Source organism: Homarus americanus, unplaced genomic scaffold (genome assembly GCF_018991925.1).
Source record: "Homarus americanus isolate GMGI-L3 unplaced genomic scaffold, GMGI_Hamer_2.0 scaffold3995, whole genome shotgun sequence".
Lineage (NCBI taxonomy): Eukaryota > Metazoa > Arthropoda > Malacostraca > Decapoda > Nephropidae > Homarus > Homarus americanus.
The window spans coordinates 1-11,031 of record NW_024722320.1 but is presented as its reverse complement, the minus strand read 5'-3'; the positions used below and the strand labels follow the sequence as shown (position 1 = coordinate 11,031).

The following is an 11,031-nucleotide window of genomic DNA, read 5'->3' as shown; positions in this document are numbered from 1 at the left end:
AATTAAATATTACTGTAGATGATCAAACATAGAAATTAATTTTATGTATTCAAGGACCAGGGTGTTCTACAATTAATAAAAGGAAATAAGTAAATTTCTCCAGCTGATATCGGTAATTCCTGGACGTCAGGTATATAAAGTGAACACCAAGGAATTGTATCATCAGACCTTACTCCTGTCTCTTGCTGATATCGTAACTGAGGTAAGCTTACATTCGTTTTAAATAATACTGAAGTATACACAGAATGACGACTATTAAGTGCGTGGTGTAAGTTTGGTGTTTTCTCTCAAGTTTTATATATACAGTATATATTTCATGTAGATCCACAATGAAAACGTGGATAAGATAAATCTTGATAAAATCACACGGGAAAAGGGAAACACCGGAGCACCTTAGCTTTCGTCTTCATTCAAGACATCTTCAGAGGCAACTGGATTACATGGACAGAGAGAGGCTTAAATATACAGGGTGACCTTATTAAACATGAGGTCAGGCCATAATGATGTCATCCACTAGTCCACACACCAACACCAACACACACTTAGAGAAGCTTAAGAGAAAGGGGGCGACGAAACTAGTCAGGTCAGGTCAGGTCAAAAATAAGGGACCCACTAAATAACTATCCTACATCTAGCTCCTAGGTTTTTAAAGCATTTTTAAATTTGGGCCACTGACAAATAAATTTATGTAACATAATATCAGTTTTGAACTGACCATCAATAAGGTTAATTGATTTTAATTCCTTAATCAAACTAGCTTCAATCAGAAGTCTTTCTGTGACACAAGATGGTTTGAACACTTCTAAGCTTTTTCCCCAAGCAATGTGATGATTATTATTCCTAACATGAACGAACAAGGCACTGCTAAGGTGCTCCGTTGTTTCCTTTTTTCCCCGTGTGAATATATATATATATATATATATATATATATATATATATATATATATATATATATATATATATATATATATATATATATATATATATATATATATATATATATATATATATGTAACCGGTCGGAATTTGCTGGACTTTAATTTCTCACTTGACTTGGGGTTTATTAAAATTTAATAGATGGTAAAGGCAGTGGAAGCGCCCCTTTGAGAAAAATCCCGAACCAGCACAAGAACACTTAAATCTACTACACAAAATGAACTGTCCGTGACCCGTGGAAGGATAGCGTCTGTGACTGGGATGAATGAGACACACTGTAAAATTTAGACACTTAAATTCCCTCCAACACTACAAACACAATCAAATAATGGTACACCAATATGCGCACCTCTTAACTTAAACTTTAAACACTACTCTGGGGAATAAAAGTTATACATGACATAGAAATTATTAGAAACACAAGCAACAATAAATTTGAAGTATTAAGAAATGTTGTTTGCACACATGAACCGGCCTTAAGGGCTTTCACAAAATAATATCAGTCACTTAGGAAATGGTACTAAAAAATAAGAAATTAAATACTCCACAATGAATAGGCCTTAAGGGTCTTCAACAAAATAATATCAGTCACTGAGGAATGGTAATAAAAGATAAGAAATTAAATACTCTACAATGAATAGGCCTTAAGGGCTTTCAGCAAAATAATATCACTCAACAAAATTATAGCACCCCAACAGGTGTACACTTCCTAACCTAACCTAACCACTGCTCTGGGAACAAGGTTATACCTGAGATCAGAATTATGAAGAATTAGAGGCATTAAAAGAATCAAATCACAGTATCACTCTGGTTCCACTTAATGGCACAAACATTAAAAAAACACTACTATCAAAATTATTTAAGAAATATTAAACTACACACGTCAAGATAATATCAGTCTGAGGAATGGTGTTAACTACACCCGTGATAAGGAAGATAAAATGTTCCTCTAGGTATCTCCTAGAGTCCTAGACTCACGGTCTCAGTGTGTGACCATTAATATACTCAGATAGCCTCAGTGTACTCCCAGTGCGTCCATGGGCAGGAAGAGAGTGAGCCAATCAGACCTTGTGCAGTTGAGAGAAACTTTAGCTTCCCGTTAGCAAGAGGGTTTCACTAGCTGACCGAGGACACGTGGTGTTGTGCACCGGAGTGGTAAGAACTGATCACCCACTGCCGATGCTGGTCCCGTGTCGTTTTAGTTGTCGGGAGCACTCGTTCACTCAAGAGATCCTTTGCTACCCCGCTAAACAGTGACAGGCCTACACTGATCGGTCCAATGGCGACAATCGCCACCCTCAATCATCAACGGCAGTCAATCTCTCGCAGTCAACTCCGGTCAACTCCAATCAAGTGGGTTCTGACGGAAACCCTGAAATGAACTCACTGTTAGCTCTAGTTTACTTTATCACTGCCCTATCTAACCCTGTCTGAGATCGAATGAGACTTACTTGTTATACTGCAATAGCGCAGCACAGGTGACTAGGCCACGTGACTATTTTTGATGGACGCGCGGAACGTCTTGTCTGTGTGAATGCTCTCCGGGACTGCCCTAGCCAGCGTCTCGTCTCCCCCAGGCGCTAGCTTGGGCCTACGTGATATATTTACCGCCTAACTAATAACTCCTTGGGACACCCGTAACATTATTCAGACTGCTAAACGATCTATAATAATTTCAAATTCAATAATAGTCCCTTAACTTCATGAATCGCATCATTATTAATTCGGTAAATCACATTCAATATCATATAGGCCTAGTTCCGCAGTCTCTCGCTACGAGCAGGCAGCGCTCCCTCCCCTCAGATGACCTTGAACGCTCAGTATCACTCATGGCGGGGCATTTGAACTTACTCTGAAATTTCTGAATATTACAATCGACCCCCCTAAAAAAAGACAGCACTGTCCTCATGTGCTGAGAAAACATGCATACGACCCCCCTAAAATTTTGTTCTAAGGACTGCACCTCACCCCTTTTGCTAAATGCAGCATTCCCGTCTTCTCTTCTCTCCTTTTCTCTCCCGCTAACACTCGACCCCCCTAAAAAAGACAGCACTGCCCTCATGTGCTGAGAGAACAACTTAAAACCCACCTTCAACTCTGTACTATTCCACTCGCAGCTAGCAACTCCATTTCTTCCTAGCCCAACTCAATCCAACCAGAACATCACGCTCCCCTTTTGCCTGGCCCTTAACTAGAGAACCAATGTCAAAATTAATACCAGCCCAAAACAAACATGCTCTCCTTTGGCCTGGCCCTTGAACAAAGAGGAACCAGTGTCAAAAAAAAATACACAGTCCAAAACAAGCATGCTCTCCTTTTGCCTGGCCCTTGAACTAAGAGGAACCAGTGTCAAAAAAAATACTCAGTCCATCTCCAACATGCTCTCCTTTTGCCTGGCCCTTGAGCTAAGAGGAACCAGTGTCAAAAAAAAATACACAGTTCAAAACAAGCATGCTCTCCTTTTGCCTGGCCCTTGAACTAAGAGGAACCAGTGTCAAAAAAAATACTCAGTCCATCTCCAACATGCTCTCCTTTTGCCTGGCCCTTGAGCTAAGAGGAACCAGTGTCAAAACAATACTCAGTCCACGTCTCCGAACCTCATGCCGGCAGACCAACCCTCTGACAATGTACCAGTCCATCTTAGTGAGGCCCTGGACATTACAACCGTACTCTCAATCCCGCTCATGACAGCAACTCAATCCTGCTCATGACAGCAACCACTACTCAACGCACATCTCTGACCTAACCATCTCTCCAATCCCCTCTGCCCTACTCACGACTCCTCCAACTCACCCTCGACAACCTGCCTTTTCTCATTACCATGCACCTTAAACTGTAATCGGTCGGCTTCGATCTTGTCTCTTTAGCTGGAGGGCTCGATCAACCTCTCTGAACTACTTACGTACCCCTGTATTTCCCACTTGGACCTCACACTTCCTTGACTGCTGGACGTGTGCCTGATATTCACCCCTTGTTTCCTCCCTGAACCGTTGAATGTGTGCCTGAGACTCCCACTTGAACCTGTTTACCTGTGCTTGATAATCCCTCTTTAGGTCTCCGAACTCCTCTCTCAGCTGTACCAAGGTCCCGCGGCCGTCTCTCTTCCTCCTCATACACATCTCTATTGTCAAGCCTAACCAACTCAGTCCGGGCACAAGGATGAGCATCAGTGCGAGTTCAATCCCTACCATTGCTAACCAACACATGATGGCGTTCATTATCCCAACCACAGTACTATCAGTCACGACATTAAAAACTACGCTCTGCTACCATTTGTAACCGGTCGGAATTTGCTGGACTTTAATTTCTCACTTGACTTGGGGTTTATTAAAATTTAATAGATGGTAAAGGCAGTGGAAGCGCCCCTTTGAGAAAAAACCCGAACCAGCACAAGAACACTTAAATCTACTACACAAAATGAACTGTCCGTGACCCGTGGAAGGATAGCGTCTGTGACTGGGATGAATGAGACACACTGTAAAATTTAGACACTTATATTCCCTCCAACACTACAAACACAATCAAATAATGGTACACCAATATGCGCACCTCTTAACTTAAACTTTAACACTACTCTGGGGAATAAAAGTTATACATGACATAGAAATTATTAGAAACACAGGCAACAATAAATTTGAAGTATTAAGAAATGTTGTTTGCACACATGAACCGGCCTTAAGGGCTTTCACAAACTAATATCAGTCACTTAGGAAATGGTACTAAAAAATAAGAAATTAAATACTCCACAATGAATAGGCCTTAAGGGTCTTCAACAAAATAATATCAGTCACTGAGGAATGGTAATAAAAGATAAGAAATTAAATACTCTACAATGAATAGGCCTTAAGGGCTTTCAGCAAAATAATATCACTCAACAAAATTATAGCACCCCAACAGGTGTACACTTCCTAACCTAACCTAACCACTGCTCTGGGGAACAAGGTTATACCCGAGATCAGAATTATGAAGAATTAGAGGCATTAAAAGAATCAAATCACAGTATCACTCTGGTTCCACTTAATGGCACAAACATTCAAACAAACACTACTATCAAAATTATTTAAGAAATATTAAACTACACACGTCAAGATAATATCAGTCTGAGGAATGGTGTTAACTACACCCGTAATAAGGAAGATAAAATGTTCCTCTAGGTATCTCCTAGAGTCCTAGACTCACGGTCTCAGTGTGTGACCATTAATATACTCAGATAGCCTCAGTGTACTCCCAGTGCGTCCATGGGCAGGAAGAGAGTGAGCCAATCAGACCTTGTGCCGTTGAGAGAAACTTTAGCTTCCCGTTAGCAAGAGGGTTTCACTAGCTGACCGAGGACACGTGGTGTTGTGCACCGGAGTGGTAAGAACCGATCACCCACTGCCGATGCTGGTCCCGTGTCGTTTTAGTTGTCGGGAGCACTCGTTCACTCAAGAGATCCTTTGCTACCCCGCTAAACAGTGACAGGCCTACACTGATCGGTCCAATGGCGACAATCGCCACCCTCAATCATCAACGGCAGTCAATCTCTCGCAGTCAACTCCGGTCAACTCCAATCAACTCCGGTCAACTCCAATCAACTCCGGTCAACTCCAATCAACTCCGGTCAACTCCAGTCAAGTGGGTTCTGACGGAAACCCTGAAATGAACTCACTGTTAGCTCTAGTTTACTTTATCACTGCCCTATCTAACCCTGTCTGAGATCGAATGAGACTTACTTGTTATACTGCAATAGCGCAGCACAGGTGACTAGGCCACGTGACTATTTCTGATGGACGCGCGGAACGTCTTGTCTGTGTGAATGCTCTCCGGGACTGCCCTAGCCAGCGTCTCGTCTCCCCCAGGCGCTAGCTTGGGCCTACGTGATATATTTACCGCCTAACTAATAACTCCTTGGGACACCCGTAACATTATTCAGACTGCTAAACGATCTATAATAATTTCAAATTCAATAATAGTCCCTTAACTTCATGAATCGCATCATTATTAATTCGGTAAATTACATTTAATATCATATAGGCCTAGTTCCGCAGTCTCTCGCTACGAGCAGGCAGCGCTCCCTCCCCTCAGATGACCTTGAACGCTCAGTATCACTCATGGCGGGGCATTTGAAATTACTCTGAAATTTCTGAATATTACATATATATATATATATATATATATATATATATATATATATATATATATATATATATATATATATATATATATATATATATATATATATATATATATATATATATATATATATATATATATATATATATATATATATATATAATCATGTATTAGATGGAAATAAAATAATGCAATTCAAATCTCAAATTGTACTGACGCACCTTCCTTGTGCAACACCTTTATGAAGTCGGGTAAATAAAATAATATGTCATGCCAAATATGAAACATCGAGAAAAGCGAGAGACAGAGAAATTGAAATATATACCAACATACTACAATATGCAATTTCTATCCTTATACTTTCCTCGCCAGCTCTACTATCTTCCTCACTAGAATCCCAAACTGGGGTTCTCTCGACCTTAATACAACAAGAAAAGTCCACCACTAGACGTTCTTTATGTACAGTTCATTCATAAGGTTCATTATACAGGTCAGACCCAATGTACATTGTGTTCTGTGAGTAAAAGTTTCCTCTCAACAAGCTGGTGAACCATGAATACCAAGAGCATTGTATTCCTGCTGGTGCTGGTGATCGTGGCCGTCACCGTTGTCAATGGTGAGTCACCTTAATTATATTTTATCTCAGTCCAGTGTTTGCTGAGTTGCCCAGGTTCTTGGCGAGCCACTCTTGCGCTTGATGCGTCATTTCATTGTTGATGAGTCATTCTAGACGTCTAGAATATGGTGACACATCCTGATGCTTGAAGATAGGCAAAAAATATGATGAGATCGCCTTGTCAGTTTTAAGTAAACCTTTCTTACAAGGAAATTTACGAAATTTTATTCAATCACCTCTTTTTTAAATTTAAAGTAATCTCTTTCATACATTGAAAAATAATGCATTGAACACCTCTTCCGATGCTTCGATATTGCATTAAGAATGACATAGTGTTGTTACGAGTTTCTTTTTAATAATGGTTTCAGAAAATGCAAAGCTTTGAATACATCCTTACACACACACATATATATATATATATATATATATATATATATATGTATATATATATATATATATTTCATTAGCCCAATAAAGTACGCGGACTTCTACATACAATCAACACCTCAACCCGCCAGGATTCGAACCCACGGCCAACGAGCCCATGACTGTGACTGGGGAATGCTAACCGCTGGACCACCAGGATACAAAAGCAGTCCTAGACTTTGTTATATTTCACACAAAGCCTGTTCAACGAGCTTAAGGCGCCGTGAACCTCTAATTGGGACTACCCGTATCACGTAGGTGGTCAGAGTAACGTTTTACCAAATCCGGCTTCGATACACGAGGATCCATATATATTTCATTAGCCCAATAAAGCACGGCGCCTTAAGCTCGTTGAACAGGCTTTGTGTGAAATATAACAAAGTCTAGGACTGCTTTTGTATCCTGGTGGTCCAGCGGTTAGCATTCCCCAGTCACAGTCATGGGCTCGTTGGCCGTGGATTCGAATCCTGGCGGGTTGAGGTGTTGATTGTATGTAGAAGTCCGCATGCTTTATTGGGCTAATGAAATATATATGGATCCTCGTGTTTCGAAGGCGGATTTGGTAAAACGTTACTCTGACCACCTACGTGATACGGGTAGTCCCCATTAGAGGTTCACGGCGCCTTAAGCTCGTTGAACAGGCTTTGTGTGAAATAAAACTAAGTCTAGGACTGTTTTTGTATCCTGGTGGTCCAGTGGTTAGCGTTCCCTGGTCACAGTCATGGGCTCGTGGGCCGCGGGTTCGAATCCTGGCGGGTTGAGGTGTTGATTGTATATATATATATATATACATATATATATATATTTATATATATATATATGTATATATATTTAATATACATATGAAGTCCTTTTCATTTATTTTTCATGGTCTTTTTCAAATTTCTCTATCTGTTTTTACTTAAATCCAGTATGTTGAGTTTTAACAAATAACAACAACTAAAAAACTTAATATTCAATTAAATTCTCAGCTTTAAGTAAAGGTAATGTGAACAACTCATAATAATACTGCGGGTGACGATAGGATGGGCTAAACTAGTCATATAACCTTAATACCGTGTATCAGTGTTACATGAACACCTGAGTGCCGTGTACAAGTGTTACATGAACAACTTAATACTGTGTACCAGTGTTATATGAACGCCTTTGTACCGTGTACCAGTCTTACATGAACACAAAGTACCGTGTACCAGTGTTCATGAACACCTTCGCACGAAATAGCAACAAGGAGATCTCTAAGTGTGGCCTCTTTTTTCCCTCGCCTATATTCTTCCATGACAAAAGTGAAATATCTGGGTTAGTGGATTTCACAATCTGCTTCTAACGCCCTCCTTTCGTCTCCAACAGGAAGCATCAAGTATCCCTGCCCACAAGTCAACGGGTTTTGTGTAAGTTTTTGTAGTTACGGACAAGAAATATCTACCGGCATCTGCTACGGCAATAATATATGTTGCAGGGTAAAACAGCCTTACCACTAGTCCACAACAGTGGCCAGACCTGACGGACGCCACCATGACCTATAAGAAGACACCCTCAACTGTGTTTGGTGATCATCGACGAAACTTCTGTTTTCACATGCGATTCGAGAACTTGCTTTACCTATGATTTTTTTTAAGCATTTGAATTCTGCAACAACCTTTATTTTCTTGTTCTTGCACATTTTAAGAAATGATGGAGAATATTAGTAAAATTTAATTTAACTTGAGACTTGCGTCATTAGCATGCGCATCTGCTTATTTTTGACGTGTATTGCCTTGTTAATTCCCTCATCTATAAATGATAACATTTATCTTTGTTTTGAGATCTTGATAATAAAATTGTTATGCTAAAACTGAAATAATTGCCTCTTATACCAACACTTATTCCCTCATTGGACCAGTAAGAGACCCGTTTTGTAAAGTTAGTACTGTATGTTTACTGTCACCTGAACACAGTGTAAGGAGTCGGAGAAACGGTTTTACTCCACTGCTGTAACAACATAAGTAACTTTTGGAGCAGGAAAAAGGAAAGTGACCGAATGAGAACAGAAGAGAAGGGAGAGAAGATAGCATGTACTGTACCCAAAACTTATATAAGCATCTACCCAACTTTTCCTTGTAAACCATTGTCTGCCTAAATGGTTTCACACATACCTTTAACTGAAATAGTGTGAAAAGTTCTCCAGGCATTTTTTCAGTGAAAATTTATTAATTTATGTATAGAATTGATGTAAGAAATGTGTTATAAATACTAATGATAAGATTAAGTAATAAATTACGTATAAAACTCATAATTAATAAGCTATTTAAAGAAAAATTCGCTTTAACAAAATTCTTCTAAGAAGATACAAAAGTCAAACGAGTGTTATACAGGAGAATAACAACAAAGAAATTGTTAATGATAAGAACGACTCAACAAAAGTTCTTCATTGGATTACAAAGTGAATTACTGAGTACAAAATTAGTAAGAACAAAAAATAAGCTTATTTAATAAATTTGTTCAAAGATCATAGTTCTCACAGGAGCAAGAAAATAATGCAATCACAGTGAATGCATTTGACCAACTATTTTCATCACCCATACTGCTACCTCTTGATCTGCCCATTGACAAAGCAGTCTATAGAGGTGTGAACTGCCGGAGACATTCAAAAACAATTTTCATCCAGGTGTAACAGCATCTTTGCTTTATATAAATACACCCCAATGAATAACATCATGTTATTCATCAAATTATTCACCAAGTGATTTACCATGTTGTTTATGACTAGATCACTGAAGTTGCATCTATCACGGGGGTCGAGCTGATTCAGTAAACACCGCTCGCTTCCTACCACTCTCTCACGCCCAGTGGGGAGCAGTTCACTCCATACCGCTATACAGGGAAGTTTACACTTAGCAGAAGTATTATCTCAAAGTAATTTACGTAACACTTCCCTGGAAAGAATTCACAATATATTATCTCAGATTATATCTGTGGATATACGGTACTTTCTTTCAGTTTAAAAATAGAAAATGCCAAGAAGTGTTTACATCAAGCCCTGCCACTTCAGAGTTCCAGAACTTAATTAAAACAATTAATGTGATACCAAAACAGCTCTCACACTTGGTGTCAAACAGTGAGACGAATTCTATACACTTGTACAGCACTCAAAAAAAAAAGAAAATATTGATGACACAAGTGACATTCTAAGTGAATCATCATCAAACAAAGTATTTTAGTGGGAAATAGGTGGACAGTGGTTATAAACACCTGCAAAACGTCTACACAGAAATCCAGTGGTAACAAAGATAATATAAAGACTTGCTGACATAGCAGTCAACCCGCCAGCATCAGCTCACAGATCATGGTGACCCAAATGGAGCCGACACCAGACGAGCCTACCCGAGTGTTGTCTTAGTGTCCTAGCTAGCTAATAGCCAGCCAGCCAACCAGCAGCCAGCACTACAACACACGAGTACTAGGAAAGTTGTCATCGTGGTTCCAACAAGCAGACAAGCTGGCAGCCTCTTGATTAAACAATCAAGCCTCTCCAGTGTACAAGAAAGGTCAGCCCCAGGTTGATCGCCGCAAGAAAGGTCAGCCCCAGGTTGATTGCCATAAGAAAGGTCAGCCCCAGGTTGATCGCCGCAAGAAAGGACAGCCCCATGTTGATCGCCATAAGAAAGGTCAGCCCCCAGGTTGATTGCCATAAGAAAGGTCAGCCCCCAGGTTGATTGCCACAAGAAAGGTCAGCCCCAGGTTAATCACTGCTAGAAGGAACAGCCCCAGGTTGATCGACATAAGAAAGTTCAGCCGCCAGGTTAATCATGACAAGAAAGGACAGCCCCAGGTTGATCGCCACAAGAAGTGTGATGCCATGCTTCCCAGAGTGGGGCGTCTTTAACTTCTGGCGTCGAAACTCTACAGATTCTTTGGTCAGTTAGATCACAAACAATCATTATCTTACAGACTCCACAAACACA

General features: G+C 40.0%; 1 long non-coding RNA gene across 1 annotated transcript; it reads left to right on the top strand.

Annotated features, from left to right (window-relative positions):
* The first annotated feature begins 6,584 nt into the window (after nt 1-6,584).
* LOC121862713 lies at nt 6,585-8,927 on the top strand. Its single transcript, XR_006088273.1, has 2 exons — nt 6,585-6,664; nt 8,438-8,927. It is a non-coding gene; the product is annotated as an uncharacterized LOC121862713 (long non-coding RNA).
* Nucleotides 8,928-11,031: the final 2,104 nt, after the last annotated feature.